Source organism: Mustela putorius, unplaced genomic scaffold (assembly GCF_011764305.1).
Source record: "Mustela putorius furo isolate JIRA1106 unplaced genomic scaffold, ASM1176430v1.1 tig00003913_pilon_pilon_pilon, whole genome shotgun sequence".
In the NCBI taxonomy this organism is placed as follows: domain Eukaryota; kingdom Metazoa; phylum Chordata; class Mammalia; order Carnivora; family Mustelidae; genus Mustela; species Mustela putorius.
The window spans coordinates 5,934,723-5,961,032 of NW_025422060.1; the positions used below are offsets into that span (position 1 = coordinate 5,934,723).

The window sequence follows — 26,310 nt, forward strand, 5'->3', positions numbered from 1 at the left end:
CCTCAGGTCATGATCTCAGGGTCCTGGGATTGAGACCCACATCAGGCTCTCTTTTCAGCAGGGAGCCTATTTCCCCTTCTCTCTCTGCCTGCCTCTCTGCTTATTTGTGATCTCTCTCTCTCTCTCTGTCAAATAAATAAATAAATAAAATCTTTAAGAAAAATACTGACAATGTTCATGAAAATCACACTAGAAATACTTTTATTCCATAAAATTTCTACAATTATATGGGTACTTAAGTGCTATATACTCCTCCTATCTAAAATTATTCTTGAATATTAAACTAGGCATTTAAGAGATACCAAAAGCACCAGGTTTCTTTCTAGCATGAACTATGTCAGGGAAATTCAAAAGTCATAGTTCATGAGACAAATTTCTTCCTATAGAATTTCTTCTTTATAGAATCTCTTCTTAACAGAGAATTTTCTTCTTTATTTCCGCTAATAAATGTGGAATGGGTGGCAGTGTAAAAATGTATTATCCTGTAAACCCTAATGATAGAATTGATTCAGAGAACCATCAGCAAGAGATGAAACAGTGAAAGGAGAGGTTGATGGAAACCTCTCAATGGAGAGACTGGACTGTCGCCAGACCAATTTCAGCGTCACTAAGAGCATGACAAGTAGACATTATCTGTCTACCCTCCCTACTCACCAAAATAAAAACTGAAACTCAAGCTAAGTATTTTGAGCTAACTTCTATTTTGCAGGCAGTTTAGAGGTTAGGGAAATAAGTTAACTGGGGAAGCTGACAGAAAAATCCAGAATGGGAATATTACGTGGAAGAGCTACTCAATTTCTTTAATAAGGCATGAACAGGAAGGAAAGAAAGAGGAAGACAAGAAGGAGAGAAGAAAAGAGGTGAGGGAGGTAAAGGATGTAGGGAGGTAAACAGACGGAGGAGAAGAAAAGTCATTTTAATTATAGAAGAGTCCTAACAACAAAATGCTATATGGATCTTGGGTGCAATCTGCATGAACAACCCAGATGGTACATGATGTTTTTGAGTCAAAGGTAGGGGAAACTGAATAGGGAGATAATATCAGGTGAGAAACAATTATTGTTATTTTGTTTGATGTCAGAAAGGTGTCTGTTTACATAAGAAAACTCTTTTTTTAAGAAAAAAAAAAGAAATGCACACTGAAGAATGTAGGAGTAAAAAGAGTTGAAATATGGAGTCTGCTTTAAAATAGTTAAGAAAAAAATAGTTAAGAAAAAAGGAGGAAGTGGATGAAACAAATGTGGACAAATTTGGCTAATTGTTAAATTTGGGCCACAGACAGAGGGGATTTATTACACCAGTCTCTCCTGTGTATGTTTGAAATTTTTACAGTGTAAGTTTTTAAAATCCAGGCCCTGGGAACATCATCTAATAAGCCAAATATATTTTAGTCAAAGTAAAAATGGAACTGTTGTTTACTATCATACTGCATACCAAACATTAACAATCGATACAAAGCAAGAATGCAAAAGATAGGACAGACTATTCTGTGCCTGGCAAGAGATACAACCACATTTTAAAAGATTCATTTTAAAATTATTTTTTCGCTTTTGTTTTTCTGCAAAATCTCCACCTTGTCATCCAAACCTTCCACCTTTCTTTTGCACCTCAAATTACCTACTAGTCCCCTCCTCTACTTCCTCTCAGCCAGAATTCTCCAGAACTAGCCCATACCTGTTCTATTCATTTTCTAGGTCCTTATCCACCCTTAAACCAACTGTAGTCAGCCTAATGCCTTCACTGAATCATCAAATGGTCTTTTCTTTCTTTTTTCTTTTTTTAAAATTATTTTTCAGTGTAACAGTATTCATTGTTTTTGCACCACACCCAGTGCTCCATGCAATAAGTGCCCTCTTTAATGGCTCAAATGGTCATCTAACTGTAAAATGCAATGAATACTCTCTAGACTTTGCCTTATTTGGCCTACAAACTACTTTGAACACTAGTTGTGTGACCTTGGGAAAGTCACTCAGCCTCTCTGAATCTGTAAATCTCATCAGTAAAAGAGAGATCACAACATATTTCTGACATAACTATTGAGGGATTTAATAAAATAACACTTAAAGAAAAAATAATCCACTGTTATACACAAAAGACATTAAACTAAGATTAAGTTCTAACTCACTGAATTTGTTTTCCTGGTTTCCCTACAACCAGAAAGGATTTGCCTTGGCTAATACTAGCATTTTGGTCTCTAGAAAGGGTAACTGCCCAGGTAATTCATTCAGTCATTAAAAAAAAAAAAATTCTGTCATTTGAAATAATTATAGTAGATGGTATTACAACAGCTCTGTATGGTGACAGAGGGTAACTACACTTGAGTTGAGCATAGCATAGTATAAACTTGTTGAATCGCTATATTGGTCACTTGAAACTACTGTAACATTGCACATGAACTAACTAAAAAAAAAACAATTAAAATTAAATTAAATTTGTAGGGCACAGTGAGTCAATGCAAGGTTAATTATTTTATTTTGATATCTTCCTATCTCCTTTAAACCTCAATAAATTCATGCTGCTGCTTTATATTTAATGGTACATATTAGTTGGGTCTACATTTTCAAAAACTGTTCCAATATTCAAAGGACCCCTTTGGGGATAGGACCTTCTCTGAATGAGACTTACTGGTCTCAGCTAAGTAACAGGAGGTAGTGTGTCGCAGCCTCGCTGTGCAAAGTAGAAAAGCACAATATTTTACATTTAGTAAGCAGGTACTCAGGTAGTCAAGTGAATGACAGATAAAAGTTTAACATCCATAAGGGTATTTGGACTTATATGCTTTTCTTAAAAATTTAAATGAGTTTCTAATGCATAAAGTTTGTGGCAGAAATACATTTAAGTCTGAAAGACTTCCATGAGCCACCATCTCCATCAAAGAGCAACAGTCGTCAGGTACTCTTCCCCTCATAAAAAGAATTCTACAGCCTAAGATGGGATTGTCTACGTGTCATTTTAATAGCAATTAGATTATTTTTCCTTTCATTTCTACAGTGTTAATGATTGCTTAATGATGCATAAATTTTTTTTTCACACAACACCAAAGCAAATCCTCCAAAGAAAAGTTTTTCTGTTAATTTTATTTTCTTAAAAACTCTAGTCTGCTTTTATATGATTGCTTTCATATTTCCTCCAAATAACTCATAAATTTAAATGTTATTCTTGTCCCAAAAATGTTTGCATTCAATACCCTCATAACATTTTAACATTTAAAATGCAATAGCTCACAATACAGGTGTTCCTAAATCTATTAGGCTTAAAAAGGTATCAATTTTAATTCTTTTATTTTTATATGAAAAATTACTCTGACTATAGTAGCATCTATTAGTTCCATAAAACACTAAATAAGTTCTCATGGTTAGTAGATATATATACATATAACATTTTACACCCAACATTCACCTGACTCAAAACCAGTCAGGGCATATATCTCTACAACCCTAAAAATGTGCTTCAATGAACAGCTCTCAACTAGTCCTCTTCTCTTTAGCAGCAGTGAATGGTGTTTGCGTGAAGTCAGTGAGATTACTCAGTAAAGTAGGCAAGTGTGTGTGTGTGTGTGTGTGTGTGTGTGTGTACACATAAGAAATGCTTGCTTTTTCTCTTTAGATGCTTCAGTATTTCTTTTAATGAATTAGTAAAATTAATCTGAGAATTCACAATGCTATAAAACTAGGGAAGACTTAACAATATAGCAAATAGTAGAGTTCATAATGATTGATGTAGCAATTTAAAACTGGCTTATAAAAAGTAAGTCAACAGCATAAAAAAAACAATTTGGTATCTACTGAAAATGTTTATTAAGAAAAAAATGAATCATGGCATAAAAAATTAATTCGGTATGTACTGAAAATGTTTATTAGGAAAAAACTGAATCACTTAACAAGGAAATCCAGTTTGAAATCAGGCTGACTGGGGCACCTGGATGGCTCAGTATGTTAAGTGTCTGGCTTTGGCTCAGGTCATGATCCAATAGTCCTGGGAAAGAACCCCAGGTCGGGCTCCCTGCTCAGTGGGGAGTCTGCTTTTCCGTCTCTCCCTCTGTTCGTTCTCTCTCTCTTTCTCTCTCAAATAAATAAAATCTTTTAAAAAATGAAATTAGGCAGACTAAAGAAATTCTACATTCCCTTTGTGAAATTTTGGAACAGTACATAATTTATATGGAAATATTTGATAAGCCCTAAAATAGTATATGTAAAAATCAATAATGTATTTCACTTGAAGGAATCATGTGAAATATTTTATAAAAGTACAGAATTCTTTATATATTTGGACATTAAAAAACTTAAAGTCTTAGCTCTTTATTCCAATTTAGTGCAATAATTTAGGATGAATATATACATATGTGTACATATAGAGGCAGAACACACACACACATATATATATACACACACACATAACATATATAATGAGGAGACTGAGATGCTAAGATGGCTTCATAATTTTAAAAGGTTCTATATCTAAGATCCCTCTATTCATTAGTAGCAGAACAGGAACTAGGTCTTAGATTTTCTGCTCCATGTCTAATTATTCTTTTCACGGTTCCTAGAGCCTAAACAGAGCAATGGAATAATTCTTTTAGACTACCATGTCACTATTACTAGCAAGTGCTAGATAGCTAGTAAGTTTTCAATAGACACCTAATGATTGATCCTATTCAAACTCATTGTGGTCAAGGGAAACCACATTTGTATTCAAAGAATTTTCTCTCAGTGTCTTACAATGAAAGAAACATTTTCATTACAAATGAAAACAACTAGGTTATGAAATACTTTAGATTTAAATGAAACATTCAATCTGAAAACAATTCATTAGAGTACTTGCTTGCACTTATTATGATAAATAAGTTGAATTAATCCATTTATATTTATAAATATATAAATTTCCATTTTACATATATAGACTTGAAAATGTCATGGTAAATCTTACCCTGAAATTGTTTTTCCACAAGAATTACTTAGCAAAAATTATTTAACTCTTACAAACATTTTTCTAGGTTATCTAACTAAGATATAGTAAAAACTACATAAACATATTTTTATGAATTTAAAAAATAGTTTCACGAATTATATATGGATGTAGTAATGTAATATAGGACTATTTTATGGCAGAAAATTTGTTTTCTAATATAAGCAAAGTAACAAGTAGTGCTACTTGTTTGAGTGTATGACTGAGTGTACAAATGTTACAAATACATTGTAGACCTATTATAGGAAGAAATCCTTTGTTTAGATTTCTGCAGGAAAAAAAAATACTTAATATCAACATAGTCACTTCCTTCCCAAACTTACTCTAATCTGGTTTGGACTTATCTCCCATGGGGTAAATCAGGTCTCTGCTACTTCCTTTCTTAGACAAGAAGGATCAGATCCATGATGCTTGGGATGGACCTAGTCCTGGGTTAAATGCTGAGATAACCTAGGCCCTGGAGATGGCCCTCTCTGGAGACGTTTGGATGACTGTTGTATTGCTGCTAAAGAGAGCCCGAAACTTGGGTGAGAATTTACTGAGATTTTGTTTAGCAGTAAAAAAAAATAACAGCTCTTTGTAGTGCAATACCTATATATTTGAAGCAACATTTTGAAATTACTATAGTTGGCCCAACTTCATAACTTAGGTAAGACATTTTGACATGAGGAAATTATTTCATTATTGTTATTGTCATTGTTAAGTGCAGCTACATATAGGGTCTTAACCACTTCCTACGGACCAGACACTGTTCTAGCATTTTATACACATCAAATAACTATTTAATAAGACAAGTACTTTTAGTATCCCCATTTTATGGAAAAGGAAACTGAAGATCAGAGGAGCTATACAACTTTAAACTGCAAAACTTGTGTCAGAGTTATTACTCAAACCAGCCAGTCTGATTAGAGGGCAACTCCTTAGCCACTGCAACTTTGAAATTTTTCATGTAAAACTGCTTTAATAATTTTATTAAATGATCTGTATAGTGTATAATATATATAAGACAATGTGAAGTTTATTCTACATATATTCACATTTCTTCGTACTCATCTTTCCACAATCGTTTCTTGTTTTAAATAAGCCACAGAAAAGCCAAGACTATTTCAGTCTCTACTGAATCCCAAATAATTTTCATCCAATTTTTCTGTCAAAATGAATAAATACATTTCATGAAGAAAGTAAGCTGATTAAATGATTAGCATCTAGAGATGAATTCTCAAGGTATCCTTAAAAAAGGACTGTTTTGTTTTTATAATGTCACAAGCCACTAAACTTTATTATAATTATTTGTTTAATTTCTATCTTCCCTGAGAGACTATAAACAAGAGAGTCATATCAGTCTTATTCATGACTACACCTGCAAGGTCTAGTTCCATGCCTGACATAAAGCAGGTTGTCAGTAAGAATTTATATAATGAATGAATGGATTTGCTCTTTTATCTCTTAAGTTTATTTAGTAAAGATTCCATCAAAAATAGTAGCATATTGCTAGTGACATCTATTTCATATAGTATTTTATATACTTATTATCTGACTGTTAATTTTAAGGTGCCACAAATTTTCTCCAAATAATCCTTATGGATTATAACAATAATAATAATCCTTATGGATTATTATATAATGATTAATATTAATATTAATGATTCTTAGATCAGCAAGAATTCCTGCTTCATACATTTCTGTCATAGATTCTTAAAAGAATAGATTCTAGAAGGCATTCTATTTTATTTTTCACAGTTAAAAGGTTCTTCCTTATATAATGAACTGAAAATGTTCTTTTCCTTCCAACAAATGTAAACACTAACTTTTATTAAAGTTTTCCTTTCCAATTAAACACCTTCATTAATCATCACCTCTTTTGTCAGTAGTAGCCCCAAAATTCCAAACAGAAGCCATTATATAATGTACCCAATCAGATAATACATTGTTATATTTAAAAGTTATATAATTAAAAACTGATAATGTCTGGTAGACCTTTGTTTGCTTAGAAACAAGGTTTATTTTTCATTCATTTCAGTAAAAGAAATGTTATGTATCATCTTCCAACTGTGATGCTTAAATATCTACATCTTTAAAATACTGTTGTGTGGCTAATGCCCAATTGTCCAGCTGACATCACAGACCAATCAAAGCAAACTGCACAGAAGCAAAAAAGAGTTGTAAAAAAAAATGGAATGTCATGGGCATTGCAAGGCATATTACCCAGCAAGGAACATTTCCCTCAAGACTCTCCTGGGCGGTATGGAAAGGACATCTTGTCTGGCACTGATAAGCAGACCTCCCTAGGTATTTGAGCTAAGAACTTCAAATCAGAATACTGAGAATACAAATCAAATCAAAAAACTAAATTTAGACATCAATATAGAGATGAAATTCAACATGATAATTTTAAGTTAAAAGTTAACAATGGACTTAACTTTGATTTTGCTATATTACAAAGCTGTCATCATCAAGACAGCATGGTACTGGCACAAAAACAGACATATAGATCAATGAAAAAGACATTTTTAAAATATTTTAAATAGCTTACATATTTTAGTAGTAAGTTAGGGAAAGATCATTGCTTTTGTAAAACTAAGTTTTTCAAATTTTAGTTGCATACTAGATTGTATTCTCTGATTCAACTTGTTTATACTATCAGATGATTAGAAAACAGCTAGTCTTCAATGAGAGCTTTTAAAAATGTTGACAGATTGAACACATAAAACAACCAATTTTATAATTCCTCAAACATCACTAGGGTCTTTCCCTTAGATGAGATTCCATGTGTCCCATAGAGAAAGTGTACACATTTCGGCCTCCAAATGTTCTCCCATTTTATTTCCAAAAATTTAGTAAATGTGTGTGTAATATATAAGAGAAATATAAATTTTACATTTTCTTTCTAAAAGGGATAAAAGTTGATTAAGGAAAAAACATACTGCCATTAAGAAATGTCTACATGTAACAAGTCAATGATGTAAAAGGAGTGATAAATAAATCCCTGTACTAGCTTGATAACAGAATGGAACAGTTGCTAAGAGAGGAGAGCAGTTATTTTATGGTTGACATCTTTTAATTAGCTTAAATTCCGCTGAAGAAATCAGGGTCCCTCATTCATTGCATTCAATCCTGAAATGTTAAAGCCTCCTGTAAGAATTATAGCTCATAGCAACTTCTGCTTTTCCAAAGTACTGGTTCCAGTTGCAATTTTACATTTGTCTGTATAATTTTTTCTACACTGTAATTACTATCTACAGTGGAAGTTCAAGAGCAGTTAGAAAGTATCTCTGTTTTTAACAGTGCCATTTTATCCTCAGCACCTAGCTGAATGAATGACACATAACAGACAATCTATAAAAATTGGAATTACGAGGTAGATGGATTGAAGGACAGATGTTGCCGTCTAGAGTACTTAGTTCACTGTCAATATTTGAATGCTTACATAATGACAGATGCTGTGCTAGGTGTTTGCCACATGTGCAATTCCTGATATGGTTATTACTTAAGCTCTAGAAAATAGTTAAAAACATGGTCACATTCAGTTACCATCATTTTGACATCTCTAATTGAGCAGAAAAATTACTCAAACTATGTCAATCTCAAAGATTGTAAGTTTGACAAGGATCACAGTATATTATTAATATCTGAGCTTTATCACCCATTATCCAGTTATCACAAAGCTACTATGTCCATGAGGATACTAAAATAAGCTCTGATAAACAGCAATTTTTTATTTCAACCTTTCTAAGCTACTACTTCCACTCCTGTCCAAAGTGAACATTATTAATCACAAATCTGATAGGACACAGATGTCCAAATAAAGGGATATAAAGGAAGCAATACAAAGAGAATAAAAATATTAGGTTTAAGGTCACTTGAAGCATCTAACTTAAATTATTTTCTCAATGCAAACCTGTGTAAGGCAGGTGTGAAAGGTCTGGTTTTATCACCGAAATTTGATACTGTGCTATATTATGGATAGATATTCCACTTCATTTTAGCTATACAGACATCTAATCCTGTCCATTTATTATTTTCCAGAGATATAGTAGCAATGATACAGTTTTAAAGACCTAATGTTAAAGTGGATTTCATTACATGATGTGTTTTTTCTCCCCCTGCCCCCCCAATCATTTTACAGTGGAAGTAAAAAACAAAACAAAGATCAATAGACTATTCTACTGCAAAACTTATGACATTTACTTTAGTAAGAAGCATCTAATTCAGTTTGGTATAAATTTGTTTTTGAAAAATGTTAAGCTTCACTCAAACAATATTTATAATATTTATAATATGCTATTTTTTAATAGCATGTTTTTTACAGAACTACAAAAAAGCTGAATCTGTTAAACTATATGAATTATATAACTGATTTTTCATAATTTTAATTTTTCTTATCAACATTAAGCATATAAAACATCTATAAAACCATTCTTTGCATTTATTTTATTACAAATGTAAGTCACAGACATATAAATTCAAATATTTGTCCTAGATTTTTAAAGTTCTAAAATTTTAATTCAAATAATGTTGGTATGTTTTATATACACATATACACACACATATTATAATTTAAATGAAAACTCTTACCATTGATTTTCTTTTGATAGTTAATCACTCCATTAGTTTTTTCTTGATAGGGCCTTCCTATGTCAAGCAGACAGTAGCCAAATCACAAAAAGGCATTTGGATGCTCACGTCTTCTGATGGGAGTTTTCGGCCAATTGCCAGTTGAGAATTTAAACTGAAACTAAATTACCCAAACTTTATTAAGTTGTTTCCATACCCACCAACTGAAAATGAGCAATGATTCTAAACTGGAATATAAAGTGAGTGACTTTGATTTATCTCCTTTCAAGTAGTCAAACATTATGTTTAAGAAGAAATGCTAGGACAAAAGAAAGAAAAAACCCTCTAAAATTCTAATCTCTTTAGAGAACAGTTTTAAGTGAACTTCAGTTTTTTTAAATAAAGTTCCCCCAATTATTTTGTAATCCAAATTAACACACAATAAAGATGGCATGTATTCAATGATCTATCTATAAATTATAGAGTCTCAAAATTTATATTCTGTCAAACACTGACTCTACCTTAAAACTAATTGTAATATTTGGAAACATTTTAATAGTATCATCTACATTCATAAAATATTTACTAAATCATCAACTACTTGTAGGAGTACATACCACAAGAAGTTAAAGGTTATACCCTGCCTACAAATATCATTCTTTGTACTGAGAAGACAAAAATCTATGGATACAAAAAAAAAATTTATGGATACAAACTTCTAATTATAGTATCAAAACAAATCAGCTCCTTTTCTGTACCAAATTTAGTCTCTTTTTCTCTCAATTATTATAGCTAATCTTTGTATACAGCCTGTTAATTATATATGACTTTTGACCACTAAACTTTATGATTGTTAAGTTTTATAGTTTATTTTAATGCTTCTCAAATATTAGGCATATTAAATTGTCCCTATACGTTGTTAAGATATGCTCCAATCAACTCTGCCAGCAACAGAAGTTGACCCATTTTAGTAATTCTTTATCTTTGATAAGTTAGGTATTTGGAAAATATACAACAGAATAAAGCTAAAAAGAAAATCTGAAAGGAATGGAAAACGTCCTTATCTTCCTGAATTATCACATTTACCATTGATCAGAAGTTGTTACTGAATGGCAGTAGTCTAAAATTAGGTGCACATAACTAGATAATTCTGTAATACTCAGATTAGAATGCCAAATTTAACATGTACCCCTAATTCCCATATATTCCATGTGCCCACACTATCTCTCATACACATACAAGAGCACATGTGTATGAGCATGTGCACATCTATCCAACCTACCCCCCGACAGTCTTTCCACTACCAATAACCTGATACTAAATAGTATATGAGAGTATATAAGGTGAATAATCAATTTATGGTTAAATCAAGGTAAACTGACTTACGTCATTTAACAAAACTGCTACGTCTTTGAGTTATTCACACTGACCCAAATTTGATATCCTAGAAAAGGCTCATTTTATCCAGTAATTTTAATCCAAAATTCTCAATAGTAATAACATTTATAAACTATTCAGTGACTAACAGAATTCTTTCCTGGCTACTAGGAGATACAAGGAAAAGATTAAATTCCTTTCTTAGCAAGTTTATCATCTACAACTTAACATGCAGGTGTAAGGAGGAGAGAAACAGCTCACAAAGGCATACAAATGGTTCGATTTCCATGAAAGAAACAAGCATACTAGGGCAGCTTAAATTGTTTGAATAGGTTTGTGATATGTGATGCTGATCTGAGAAGACTTTATAACAAGAACATTTTTAAAGCAGAAAATAGACAACCACTTTATTCTTATATAGCCCAATGAAACCCACAAAGCAAAAACTAATTCAGAATACAACTATAGACATTGTCATGTCCTTACTCTGGAAGAAGGTCAAAGATCTATTATTTAGCCAAATGAAATTACAGAATACTAGGTATATTTTTTTTTAAAATGGGTCTTCAGTACAAGTGAAACAATTCTCAACTTGCTTATGTATGTCACTCACCCTAATAATTCCAATCATAATGGAAGTAAGTTAATTTTTAATACAAGATACATAATCCTGAAGAGTACTATCAGATTAACAAAATCATGAAACAAAAATGCACACAATGATATCCTCAGTGTGAGTAACATTATCAATAATGCACCTAACATAAAAAAACAATTTTCATATTCTAGTAATCATGAGCAGCAAGGGACCTGTCAATGTGTTTATGTGTTTGTATAGATCTTAAATATATCCTACTAATCTATTTAGAAGAGTTTTAAATTTTAACACTACCTCTAATTTTATAAACAAAGAAACAGTTCCAGGAATATGACATTATTTGTGCAAAGTCACATAGGTAGTCAGGAGCAAAATTAAGACCTCTCAAGAACAAATACCTTTTTATTTTTTTTTACTATAATCAGGGAAAGAAATAGTAGCAACTCAGCAAGAGATATAATTTTGTTAGAAAGATTTCAACTTTTTAACCTCCAAAGTAAATCTCAAACATCCAAGTCATCAGCCCCAGCAAACACAAAGAACCAATTCATAAAGTTAGAGAAGTAAAGCTGTATGACTAAATTAAACCCTTTTATAAGCTTTAAGGCATAGATTCGGTTTTATATCAAACTTATAGACTAAGAACACGGGTTTGAGGAATATATGCAATTATATCAAATCTTTTTATAGAAAAGACTATTTCTGAGAATTTGCCATGACATCACTTCTACTTTTCTTTCACTGGCAACCAATTTTATTCAGTTTTTCATAGGACTGTCTAGCAATTCAAGCACCTACACAGATAACATTAGAAATAAAAAGTCTTATTTTTTTAATTTTTAATTTTTATTTTTTATAAACATATATTTTTATCCCCAGGGGTACAGGTCTGTGAATCACCAGGTTTACACACTTCACAGCACTCACCAAAGCACATACCCTCCCCAATGTCCATAATCCCACCCCCTTCTCCCAAACCCCCTCCCCCCAGCAACCGTCAGTTTGGGATTGGGAGGGAGACAAACCATAAGTGACTCTTAATCTCATAAAAAGTCTTATTTTGACTGCTTCAGGTGATGTAATGAATCCCAACGGTGTAAAAATGGGCAAAAAGAGAGGTTCAGAATATTTATAAATGGGAAATATAAAAAGAAATAGTCAAAAGGCTGCTTTGATTTCGTTGTATGAATAAAATTTGGCTACTAACTCTCATGAGATTTCATTGTCTCTCAAGTCATAAGTCATGTTTCTAGTGAAACAACATGCTTTTAGTTGAACTGGTCTCAAAAGTCAGAGGACTCATTAGGCAACACCTAAAAAATCATTCACCACTCACCAAAACTCTTTCAAACAGGCAATGATGCTAAACAAATTAATTCTACCCTACCACTACCAAAACAATCACAAGACTGTATTTTGGAACAAAACTCAATAATAAAGCTCATTTATTTCCTTTGGAAGTGAGAATCCTTGCTTTGTTACCCTGAACTCACCTTAAATTTCATACATCATTCTTGAACATAAGAAAATTTTAAATCACATCTTTGATTTATTGTGAGACAGCTCCTTATATGCTTTTTTGTTTTTTTCCCCTCCCGTACTATCGAAACTTAATGGCACTAGATGTATATTTATTAAGTACATGATATCCTCAGGATCTGATCTGTAAATGGATTAGCTAAAAGCTATGGATTATTATAAAACTTCGTAGCAGTAAATACATGATTTACTGGAGCACCCAGGCAGGATTGTTTCAGATTACTGAAGCATGCTGCAATAGGATACATCATTGATGTGGCCTAGTAAATACAAAACGGCCTTGAGAACTCTATGGGGTTTTTAACTTATCTACATGGTTTCCAGGTTAACATTCACCTTTTCACTAAAGAAACAGCACTCATTACATTAGTTTACGAACTCTCTGAAGATACCAGCAAAATATTCCAATATGATTAATCTTACTAGCTGAAAAAAAAATGTTTCCCACGTTTTATTTTAAAAAATTTCTTGCTTCTGAATTTGCAGTTGTCTTCAAAAAATTCCACCTCATTTCATTCATATGACCAACCAAATTAATCAACAATACATTGTCATATACCATTTATTTCTGATTTAAAAGATATTAAAAACTACCATATTTTAGGGACACTGACTCATTAATCATTATAGTATCATACTAAAACAAGCAAGTATCATTTCCAAAGTAAGTGGGTCACTTATTTTAAAACATGAGGAAAGGGAACTAGCATTTGTTAAAGTACCTCCAACACTAGATTCAAAATCCATTATTTTTAAATCCTCACAACCCTGAGAGATTGGTATAACATACCCATTTTAGAGCTATGAACTTGTCTAAGATTCTGGTGCTATTAAATGATCCAATTACAATCCCCATCATTGTTTGTCTAGCTCCAAAATCTAAGCCTAACCTTCTTATAATAACTGGAACACGTACCAAGTACCATGCTTTTTGGGAAAAAAAAAGTGGTAGGGGCTGGCTATAAGGGAGTAGTCTCATTAAACAGAGGGGAGGCACCAAGTGAAATAAAAGTAAACATCATGAAGTCCAAGTACTTCCCTCACTGAAGTGCTCTTCAAGCCTATTAAGAATCTTCTTTCTCTTACTTAATTCACAAATACCCTTCTCTGCATTCTAGTAGCCATAAGAATATCCAGCTTTGAAAAATAGAAACACCATTTAACAAAACTCAAAAGAATAGTTACTGAAAACTGCTTATTGTTAAAGACAAATGGCCCTATGACATACCTCAGTACCCCTGAAGACACTGTGTTAACAAATATCCCTCAACAATCCAGAGTCATTAAGATATGTTAGTCTTTCTAAGATACTGTACAGTAAGAATGGTTCAGATGAAATGTTTTCACAATCAAAGAAGTTAAGCATCTATCATCTGGAAAATATACTAATTGAGTATCTAATCATAACAAATTTATTTTATCTAGAAACCTTCAAGAAGTATACACGCTATCATTTTATATTTTCACAACAGGATACAGCAGTTGTGAAATCAAGCATTACTAATTTAGAGGGAAAAACAGCATTAAAAATCCCAAAAGGTACAAAGTTCTTAACTTCAGCAAAACTATGGGCCCTGAATTAACACAAAAACTGCCATAAACTATACTACTTTCAAAGTTAAAAATATTTCAAAATAGTCTTTTACAGCCTTTACTTCTTCAAAAATGCAGGTGAAATATTTGTTGTTCTAATATACTTTCCTTCTCTCTTCCCTTATCTCTGATACCATAACACTTAAGACTTCTCATTTTAACTTGAAGAAAGATGCTGTCACATCTAGTATGACAAGTGGAACAAATTTACATTGAAGATTTTCACAGGGTCTTTATGAGTTTTGATGTTCTCAATATCTGCATACAGGTCGAATCTTTAAGAAATGTTACAGCTTCTATGCTCAGACACAGTTTCCTTAGCATCTTAAACAAGGTCTCACACAATCATTAGCACTGCAGTAGGTCATTTAACAGGTGTGACCCTCTCTGCACTGTCATAATTCTAAAACATCGCAGTTATTTATTTGCTCCGTTACCTTGATTCGGGGCTGGGGGAGCCAAAAGAGACCCAGTTCCACACAAGGAACTAACATAGCACTCCATGAAACAAATCAAGTGTAGTTGAAAGGGAAACAAATAACAGAAAGTCAGGCCTGGTCAAACAGAGAAACTAAAGCTGGCAACTGAGAAGCATAACCCATTTTGGCCTAGATTTGTTTGTAATGACAATGTGACCCAGATACTAAATATTTGGCTAATATTTAGAAATCTGAAAACTGAGAGAAATGAAATACATGGTCAGTTGGTTACACATTTTAGTAAAAAAAAATACTTTAGCCAAAATGATAGGTGCTTAAAAATATATAATTAGCATTTTCTACACAAAGATTTTTAAAATGTTAAAAACATATATTTTTGTTTTGTAAGGATAACACTACCTATTTCAGAAACGATGGTATAAAAATCCTTTGAAGAGCAGAAGGAGAATATACATTTTTTCAAAGGAAAGCTTATTTAAGGAACTGTTTATTCTGTTTGTGGCCCATACCGTTTATTCTACAGAACTGTCTCTTAAGTGACAAGAAAATTTTTGAGAAAAAAGTCCTCTGTAGCTATAAAAATTTAGCTAATGAGGGTGCTGGAACAGGAGACAGCACACACTCACCACAGACCCACCTCATTCTACCCAGTATTGGTGGGGCTTCCCAGGGGTACTTCTAAAGTTCCAGATAACACATACTTCTTAAAGTACCTATCATGGACCATGCAGAGGGCTTATCCAGCCTTCCCTTGCTTTCCCCTTCCTAATGATCTATGATTTGATTCAGTGTCCAAGTCTCTCTACTAATTCAATACACCTCAGGGAAAGCTGACTGACCCTGAGCTAGGAGCCTACACCACCATGAGTTTAACCCATTATTATGGTAAGCCCATCCCCCCCTTCCCAGTGATTAGTTTAGGTATTTCTCGATTAGACAAATTTAGGACAATGAGAAGCAATCAGGGGTGAAGGTAAAGGGTAACTGCTTAGGGGAATGAAAAAAAAGCTATATTGCCCTTGAAAGTGAAGTTATCTTCTCTCTCTGGATCTGAAAGAAGAAACACATAATTCTGACTGCAACTGGTAGCCATTCTATAACCACAGCATTGGGAGAAAGGCAATACTGTGTAGACAGAGTAGAACAGAAAGACAAACTGTGTCCCTGAAGAAGTCAAGGAGCCACTGGCTTAACTAACAACGTATGTCTTACTTAAGGTGTTTTCTTACATGAGGCAATTAATATTTTTATTTAAGCCAAAATCAGAAGAATTTGGAAACTAACTTTTAGAAAAAAAAAAAAACCACCAAGTTCTAAATTATTTCAGGAAATTATGAAATCTATTTTTACCTTTCCTGGATTTTAAAAAAAAGTGCTCTATGTGACTTTTGTGTATTTTCTTAATTGCCTACAATGATCATGTATCATATATGTTATTGGGAGGGCAGTATTTAAAACATCAGAGTGCGCCAAACAATTGGGCCTTTTTTTGATCATTAATATAAAAGTCAAATATGCTTTTATGGGTCCATCATCTACTCAGATTGCTATAGTCTGATTTTTGATGTCACATCTCTTATTTCTGCTGTAATTTACTCTTAACTGCTTAAGAGAGAACCACTAGACTTCGCTCTAGTTCACTGGCTTCCTATACGCTACATACTCCCATTCCAGTTATCCATATTCAGATAGTTGAACCTGTTAGAAATATGTTCTGAGCATATAAAATTATTCTGGGGACAATGAATTTCTCTTTGAACTCAGTTTAAACTAAAAATACCACCTAGATAATTAGTTTCGTCCTTTTCATAAAAAGTATCTTCTCTTTCTTTTCTTCCCTTTCTTTTCCTCCCTTATATTTGACATTTACTTTGCCTCGGAATAATTTGATCTTTTACCTATATACAGAAGACCTCCATAAAGCAGAGGATTTAAAACAGAGACCTGTGGACCAAATATATTCCACAGGCATATTTTGCACAGCAGAGCTAAAGTATTTTTAAAACATCTGAATTAGTAACCAACTAATTTGCATAAAGATATGTATTTTAGGATCTTGCTGAAAAACTGAAAAACTTGGCAACAATCAGTGTGAATACTTACATGGCCACAATCAAGCAGAATAGAATACTAGCTGTTCCCTGCCCCACTGAGATGAGCACAGACTTTCTAGAAATCCAATCTCCATATATTTCCCTAAATGGCCTAATTCTTCATAGTCAAAAATGCTTATAGGTATTTGATTACACTACGCCTGATATAACAGCTAATAACAGCCAGAAGTATACAAAAGAAACTGTTAGTTAAGAAAATAAAGCAGCTCTTAAAGGCATTCAGGGAAATATGTTTCTAAAACTTTGTCTTCTTGAATCTTCTAATTTAACTAGGAGTCTGTTTCTAAAACAAAATGATCCAGCAATAACTTTTATTCATAATAAAGAAAAAGCTTTTTTAAAAAATTAATTAATTAATTTATTTGACAGACAGAGATCACAAGTAGGCAGAGAGGCAGGCAGAGAGGGAGGAGGGAGGAGGCTCCCCGCTGAGCAGAGAGCCCGATGCGGGGCTTGATCCCAGGACCCCAGGATCATAGGATCATAGACCTGAGCTGAAGGCAGAGGCTTTAACCCAGTGAGCCACCCAGGCGCCCCAGAAAAAGTGTTTCTTAATAGAATGTTACTTGAAAGAGAATGGTTTAAATTCTTCATCTGAGTTTCAACCAATCAACAAATAGAAGAATCCTAAATATTAGTTGACTTTCAAATCTGATGTAGACTAACAAGTGGTATAAACAAAATAACATGCTTTATATGTGCACACACACCATGTATATACAAAATTACTTATATGCTTTGCCATATAAATTAAGATGCCAAATTCTCTTTTGAAATTAAGCTCTCCCTATACTATTTAATGGAATTAAATAAACAATAGGAATTACCTCAACTCACAAATTATTTAAGGAATAATGCTTTCTAAATTATATAATATAATCACTTCCTAACATCAAGCACAAGTTATTGAAAGGACTTTAGAGATGATCTTGCACTCAAACTCTACAAATGAAACAATAATAATACTGGTTTTGTATCTCTGTCAAATCCTTAGGTTTTATCTATCTCAAAAATTTTAAATCTATCACCTTCTCTCCACTCAACAGCTGTATCCATCATCTCCAACCTCATGTGCAGAAATAGCTTATTCACTGCAGTCAGATTCATGTTTTTTTGAATGAAAATTTAATCATGTCATGCCTCTGCTTAAGACCCTTTCAAGGCTTCTCAGTAGCCTCTAGGATAAAGGCTAAAATCCTGAACAAGATCACATCATCTCTTTACTGCATTCTTTTCTATCTTTATTCCTCCTTCTTCTCAATGCTCAGCTAACAGCGGAATCCTTTCAGTTCTTTTGCTTTTGCAGACACTATTTCTGCTACCTGCAATGCTCTTTGACTCATGCTGATTCTTTGCATTTCAGCCAAAAAGTTATTTCTCTTGTCCTTGCCTGACTTGACCATCAACACTGCCCTCATTCCAGGCCGTTCGGTTTGCTCTTGATGTACTCTCACATCACCCTAGTCTCTCTCTTAACGTTCATGTCCTTGTAATTATTTGTTGAGTTTCAGTCTTTTTCAACGTTTTTGGTTTTGTGAGCACACAGATCTTTATTGTTTTATCAACTGTCTCACAATATAATTTAACATAATGTCAGACATACAAAAACAGCTTTTAATAAATATTTGTTGAATAGTGAATCTCCTGAAATTGAAGTTAATTGATAACTTGTTGAAAAGGCAGCACAGTACAGTTGACAGTACACTTACCCAGGAATACTGAAGATCTGTCCAAGATCTACTACTTATTATGCGACTTTAAGTCTCAAACACTCCAATTCTTTACCTTAATAACACTATCCAATACCTGTTCTGTCTTCCTTATGTAGGTTTCAGGAGGGAAAAAAATAAGTACTCTATATTTTTTCAACTCCAAAATGTGTATTTTTTTCAATTTAACTTTTTTTAAACCAGGAGGAGTCCTAGAGTAGATATCAGAAGAGCCCTGCCAGAACCAAGAATATACCTTTTATCTGTCACCTCAGTTATCTGCATTGATAGAACCATATACAGTTGAGTTTTAACATAATGTTAAATTCTTCTGAATGATATTTAACTTCTAGTAATAGATAATATAATTAGTTTAAAAAAAAACTACCAGTTTAAATAGGAAATGGAAACCAAGCCAAAGTAATTGCTAGATGTGCCTCAGAAGTATGCTATCAATCCTAAAGATTTTAGGGGTCAAGAGTAGCATGTGGCTACATTGCTTGTGGCTAAAAGTAATTTAGAATAATCCCTAGATACAATGCTCCTCCATCCCCCAACAAAAGTATTTCAGTTTTCCAAAAACAAGAGGCAAAGTTATTAAGTTAAAAAATGTGCCTTTCAATTGTTGATTTCTTTGAATTAAGCAAATACAGTAATATACATGAACATATTCTGCAAATTAAGGGTTACACAAATAGGTAGTTTTAAAGGTGCCCATTGTGTGTTGCGTACAGAAGATAATGCTTTACATAAAACTTAAAAGCGTCTCCCAAAAAGCACTTATAAAGTCAGTGCTCAAAATTAGGATGAAGCAAGATTTAAATGTTACTAATTTCTTAGAGGAAATGAAACATTCCCCCTTTTAGTAGGCAGACTTGACAAAACTGACTCCATTTCTTTTGTCTTATTCTCACCTTCAGTGCTTCCCACACAATCCATAATATGGTCATATGCTCAATTCTTTCAAATATTCTCCTTGGAATTCTATTCTAATATCTAACATTACTACTGTCCAAAACTTCCTTTTTTTATCTCCATTCTTTCAATTGCCTGTTATATTAAATATGATATTTAATTTGTATCTTTGTAGATATTTTTTAAAGCCAAATCAATATCCTCTTTACTCTGGTCTTTTTTTTTTTTTAAGATTTTATTTATTTATTTGACAGAGAGAGATCACAAGTAGATGGAGAGGCAGGCAGAGAAGGAGATAGAGGGAAGCAGGATCCCCGCTGAGCAGAGAACCCAATATGGGGCTTGATCCCAGAACACTGAGATCATGACCTGAGCCGAAGGCAGCGGCTTAACCCACTGAGCCACCCAGGCGCCCTTCACTCTGGTATTTAAGAGCAAAACAGGACACTGGCTTTCACTTATTTTTATACAAGCAGTACTGGTTTTCTAGGACTTGCTCACCTGGTGACCAAAACTATGTACTGACAATATGACAGGTTCATGGCACTGGTGACGACTGAGATGGGGACAAACAATAGCTGACTCAAACAGAATCAAACTTTTGACAATTAGTACTAAGAACAATTCTTCGCTTTCTTGAGCAAAGAAAGTATAGTATCCCCATGCCCTTCTTATAAATGACCACTGGAAAATTATGTATCTCTTCAGACTTCTTTCTCTGATTCAGTTTGTTAATTCCTATGTGAAGGACTTATTATACATTAGGTCATAAACAAATTCTGGAAGATGTCCTAAAAAAACTGCTTAGGAAAAGTTGCAAGACTTTTCTGAAAAATGGAAGGCAGAATAGAATGTAGAACTATGGCAAATAAGGACAGCCAATTTGTTTAAACTTTTCTACAGACAACAGTTCCTTATGCTAAAAACAGGCCATATAGACAGCTTATAAAGAATTTTGCATTAAATAGATACTTAGAAGACCTATAAATTATATGATCTTTATGAATTTTATTCAGAGTCCAGCTATCAATATGCCTTGATAGGACTGGTAAGACTTTAGATAAATTATTACTTGTCATTAAAAACATACTTTTAAGTACTCTCATCACAAATATATACGTATATTAATCAAACATGAAAACATGGAAAAAGGGTGGGAGAGGAGTAACTGAATTTCCATCTCTATGCAGTGTACTTCCAAACAAATCATCTCATTTAACTGCTGAATTATCATGTGATGTTAACATTATCATGTTTACCTGAGAAAATAGTGAGTTCTAATATAAGTCAGCTTATATTACTATATGCCTGACCATACCAGTTTGTGAGATGTGGAATGGCAAACAACTAAATTCAGAAGAAAAATTATATTCCCTGTGATAGAGTCTGAGTTTCCAAAATTGGCTACAACAATATATCCCATCCCATTTGCTCTTTTATAGTGTGATTTCGTCCACAAAGAAATAAAACCTATTGCCCCTCTACTTGATCTGAGCTGGTCTTGTGACCTGTTTTGACCAACAGAATGGACAGAAGTAATTCTGGGTAACTCCAGAATCTCAGCCTTTATGTTTCAGAACATTCCTTTATAGAATCCCGCTATCTTACTGTGAGGAAGCCCAATTAACATCAGAGACGTACCCTTAAGGAGAACTAAGGACTAGGGCCCAGCAACCAGCATCCATTGCCAGTCATGTGTGGGGGCCATTTGAGACTACCCTGCTTTCCTAGCATCCCAACAAAGACCATACAAGGCAGAAGACTGACTCAGTCAACACTGAAAATGGTAAGAAATAATAAATTACTGGTGTTTAAGCCACTAAACCTTGGGGTGGTTTGTTATGCAGTAATTGATAAGTGAAATACTATTCTCCTTAGAAATATGTTTCAACACCACCAGTGTCAACACTTAAGTGGCCAATAAAAACCAATAATATTTGGTTTCTGTGACTAATGAAATAAAATCATGAAAAGCAATGGTAAAGCCCAAGTTTTAAGAATTACTAAGGGTGGGACACCAGGGTGGCTCAGTGGGTAAAAGCCTCTGCTTTCAGCTCAGGTCATGGTCCCAGGGTCCCAGGGTCCCAGGGTCCCAGGGTCCCAGGGTCCCAGGGTCCCAGGGTCCCAGGATCGAGCCCCGCATTGGGCTCTCTGCTCAGCGGGGAGCCTGCTTCCCTCTCTATCTGCCTCTCTGCCTATTTGTGATCTCTGTCTGTCAAATAAATGAAATCTTTAAAAAAAAAAAAAGAATTACTAAGGGTTACACCTAGTTTAAATTAAAAAAAAAAAAAAGATGTGGTTCAGTGTTTAAAATCACAAAGTTTGGTAAAATCACAATGACTATTTACAGATAAAGTTAACATTGACTGAATTGCTGTCTTAAAATAAGAAAATAAGATGGCATCACTTTAAATTAAAGAAAAGAAAGGCAAATAGGCAACAAAGTTTGGTTACATCAAAATAGATAATCCAGATCAGATTTATTAGCCTATGTATTATAGATTACCATCATATGAAGAACAGCATACAATAAAATATACAGCACTGAATTATGCTAAACATAATATTTTATCTTATTCAGAAACTTCTTCAAAGAAGAACTAAAGTATTAGCACACTGGAGAAGTTGCAAAATATCAAATATTTATAAATATTTCCAGTGGATAGAAGTCTTGACTAGCTTACATTAAATTTCTATTATATGAAAGTATTGGTATACCATGAAATATGTTGAATATAGACAAATTTCAAGAAATACTTTTAGATATCTCTTAAGGATATCAAATGCGAATTTTTTACAAAAAATCAGAATGAAGTTGATTTATGAAAAACAACCATCATCTCCAGCAGTGTCATTGTCAAAGAGATTATTAGGATAGACAACTGCTCTGATTCAATATAACACTGAGTCTCTTATGATTTAAATAGCAGAGACAAAATAATCTGGCATGATTCATACTCTGGTGCTACAATAAAAGGTAGAATAAATATAATTTCATATAAATATTTAATATAATCTTATCATCCTTAGAAAATAAAGAATTCTAAAATATCATGTAAAAATTTTTTTAAAAACTCGTATTTTATTAACTCATATTTTGCTAACTCCATATCATTTAATCTACTAAAAAGGTTTCCGAAAAATTAGAAGAAATTCAATGATTTACTCAATTTTAAAACTCAATTTGATTTTAAGGCAGACACTACGAAAGATACTATATCCAAAAAGAAACTGTCTTTTGCTAAAAGAAATTTCCAAGACAACTCCACCATAAGGGTAAGGTCTAATGATTTATAATTACTATATATCTTTTCAGTTGCTACTACAGAATATACATTTAAAACAGATTCTTCATTTTCTTAGATTGATCCCAGATATTCAGCTAACACTAAGTCTGCAATGATGCCGAAGCCCTTGCACATTCACACAAAGTTACTCTTTGGCTGCAAAGGATCCTTTTAAAAGAGAGAAAGTGAATATAATGGGGGAGAAAGGAACAGGGGATGAAGGAAAAGCTGCTTTTGTGCCATATGAATTATTTGTTCACTCAAGCAATGAACTCACTATTTCTAACTCTAACAATCAGGGAACTGTAAAGAGTGAACTCAAAGACTAATTAAAGGTTTAAAAACTATCACAACTTAGCTAATTTTTTCTACCTAAAAACATTTTTAACTGAATAAATAGTGTTTTTACAGAATAATTTATATTTCTAATTCATAAGGTTTATAGATCAAATGAGAAGTGTCAATTTTGAAAACAAGCAAAAATCAGCTAATAACTTTCATCATAAGATATTAAGAATTAATAAACTTTTTTGTTATTCTTTTTTTTTTAAAGGTTTTATTTATTTATCAGAGAGGGGGTGGAGAGAGCAAGCACAGGCAGGCAGAATGGCAGGCAGAGGCAGGCTCCCCGCTGAGCAAGGAGCCTGATGTGGGACTCGATCCCAGGACGCTGGGATCATGACCTGAGCTGAAGGCAGCTGCTTAACCAACTGAGCCACCCAGGCGTCCCTTGTTATTCTTAATTTAGGAAGCTAATTACAAAAATTCTCATCTGTGAAACTTTTTATTATTACTTCTATTCGTGTCTGCTTAATAATTAAGTATCTGAAGCTGGTTCAAGGAACCGTTGCTTTTGCTGGTGCTAATGTCACTGAGATCTGTTTTATAGAAATCTCTGGAAGGTAATCTGGCTCTTGATAAGGATAGCCAAGCTAGAGTTGGATTTCCCTCACAACATTAATAATGTTTGGTTGCCTAAATTATTAATAGAGATTAAGTCTTTGACTAAAGGCACAGATCAAGTACTTGCTTCGTGAAAAGAAAAATAAGCAGGTTTATACCTGTCACCTTTCTCCATGTATTCAAGATGATGTAGAATTTTTGCTCTTTTCTCACCACAAAAGAAATTACTCTAGAAATATTAAAATATTTTGCCTTTTGTGTGAATGTCTGAATCTTTAACAATCTCCCTTTCTTTTTTAGGCTTGAATTAAGGCATTTTGTAACCTATAACCCACATAGAACATAACTTCTTTTGAAAAGTTACATACAAATCTCCTTATACATTCGTTCTCATCTAAAATTGTTTGAGAATCCCTAAATCTCAACAGAAGTGTCTATAATTTGACTGGACTGCATTCTTCTTCAGATATAATACCCAAATAGTAAACCAAATGTCTCATCCATTTGGCCTAGCTCCCTCCCTCCCTGGTCCAGGTACATCTGATTCACCTTGTTTCTGTTTTCCTTTCAGAAAAATCACCTGGTCAGATGTCAGCACTGATCCGTGTTTAAACTCGTTTTTGTTTTTTTTTTTCCACAGAATGAGAATCAGAGCTGGGAGAGTACTTAAAATTCATTTAGGTTTATAATGTGGCTGAGATCTATAGGAACGATGTTATTAATCAGAAACCCACAATTAGTATGTGGCATAGCAGAGATCAGAAACCAAGTCTCCAGACACCATCTGGTACTCTTTGCTACAGTCTTCACCAACTTCCCAAATGGATCCTGGAATTCATAATGAAGAGTAACTAATAAAGCCTTGTGGAAAACACTTTAGCAATATCTACTGTGAAGCTTAGAGGGTTTGCCCAGTAATTCCACTCCTGGGACTATCTTAGGATAAATTGTCAGGTAAGTTTTTATACAAATATTCATGTCAGGTATTTGTAATAAGAACATTTAAAATAAACAAATAAATAAATAAATATATATCTATATATATATATATCTATATATATCCAATAATAAGAGGAGATGGTATATCCACTAAAAGAAATATAATGGAACAATTTGAAATGTTTATTAAAATTTTAGAGTACTATTATAAAAGGCACTTTCCCATGTTAAGTGGTGCTATGTGTTTGGGGAAAGGGATAACTTACAAAACTTATGAATGTATACAAAGCAAATGTTCTTAAGCAAAACCTTCCCAGGAGCCTGGGTGGCTCAGTCGGTTAAGCAGCTGCCTTCAGCCCAGGTCATGATCCTAGGGTTCTGGGACTGAGCCCGGAGACCAGATCCCTGCTCAGCAGGGAGTGTCTGCTTGTCCCTGTCCCTCTGCCGCCTGCCCCGCTCATGTTCTGTCTCTCGCTTTCTCTCAAATAACCAAATAAAATCTTAGGAAAAAATCCTTAGCTCTTCATTGAATGACATTCATTCAATTACATTAAAATGGACAGAAATAAGAGAGGAATCTTATTTATAAGGGAGAGAAAATGATCTTTCTCTATGAAATACATTTGCCTTATTTTTTTAATTGGCAGTGCACAATTCATTTTCTTTCTCTAGAGCTTTAACAGGGAACAAAAACTTGCACTGATTATCACTTTGGACTAGAAATAAAATGAATTTCCTAAACCCCAAATAAAACTTCAAGAGTCTCCTTATCTAAAGCTGAAGTGCATTTTACTTAGAAGAACTGGAATAAATATTTTCCAAGTGATTTGAGAAATGTTTTTAAAGTTAGTAAAGCAGTATTAGCTATTAATGCACTAAATACCAAAGCTTCTAATGATCCTCAATAGAGGCTTTTCAAAAATCTCATTCTAAAAGGTCTATAAATCTTGACTAATCTAACCCTGAGTTTAGGGGCTGAACTAGCAGAGGCACAGTCTGAGGAGAGAAAAATATTTTGTGTATCTATCACCAACTAGGCAGTGCAAAAAAAAAGTGCAAAGGATATTCATATCTAAGACTCAAAGATCTGATAACACATTTATTTATTCTGTAATAAATAAATAAGTGGCAGAAATAAGACACAAATGGGACTTATGTGAAAGTTGACAAGATTCATTTAGCTTATAAAAGCTTCTTTTTATAACCAGACAAAAAGACAGTGAAAAATGTCTATTTTTTTCCCTAAGGGGATTTTTTTCTTTTAGTTATTACTCATTAATTTCTTCAACAAGTGGTTTGTTCTCAACTTACTAAGACATACATTCAAATGACTTATCTACCTCAAAAAGAGAAAAGAAAACAAATACACAAAAGTTC

At 33.3% G+C, this 26,310-nt stretch overlaps 1 protein-coding gene across 10 annotated transcripts in view; it reads right to left on the minus strand.

Moving 5' to 3' along the window:
- ZEB1 (zinc finger E-box binding homeobox 1) overlaps positions 1-26,310 on the minus strand; it is a 189,833-nt gene that overhangs the window by 139,917 nt on the left and 23,606 nt on the right. For 3 of the 10 annotated variants that reach the window (XM_045069141.1, XM_045069135.1, XM_045069136.1), the window contains exon 2: positions 9,541-9,700. The exons of the other annotated variants lie outside the window; for them this stretch is intronic. The gene's annotated coding sequence lies outside the window, so the exon portion shown is untranslated. The remainder of the gene's footprint in view (positions 1-9,540; positions 9,701-26,310) is intronic. 10 annotated transcript variants of the gene reach the window in all.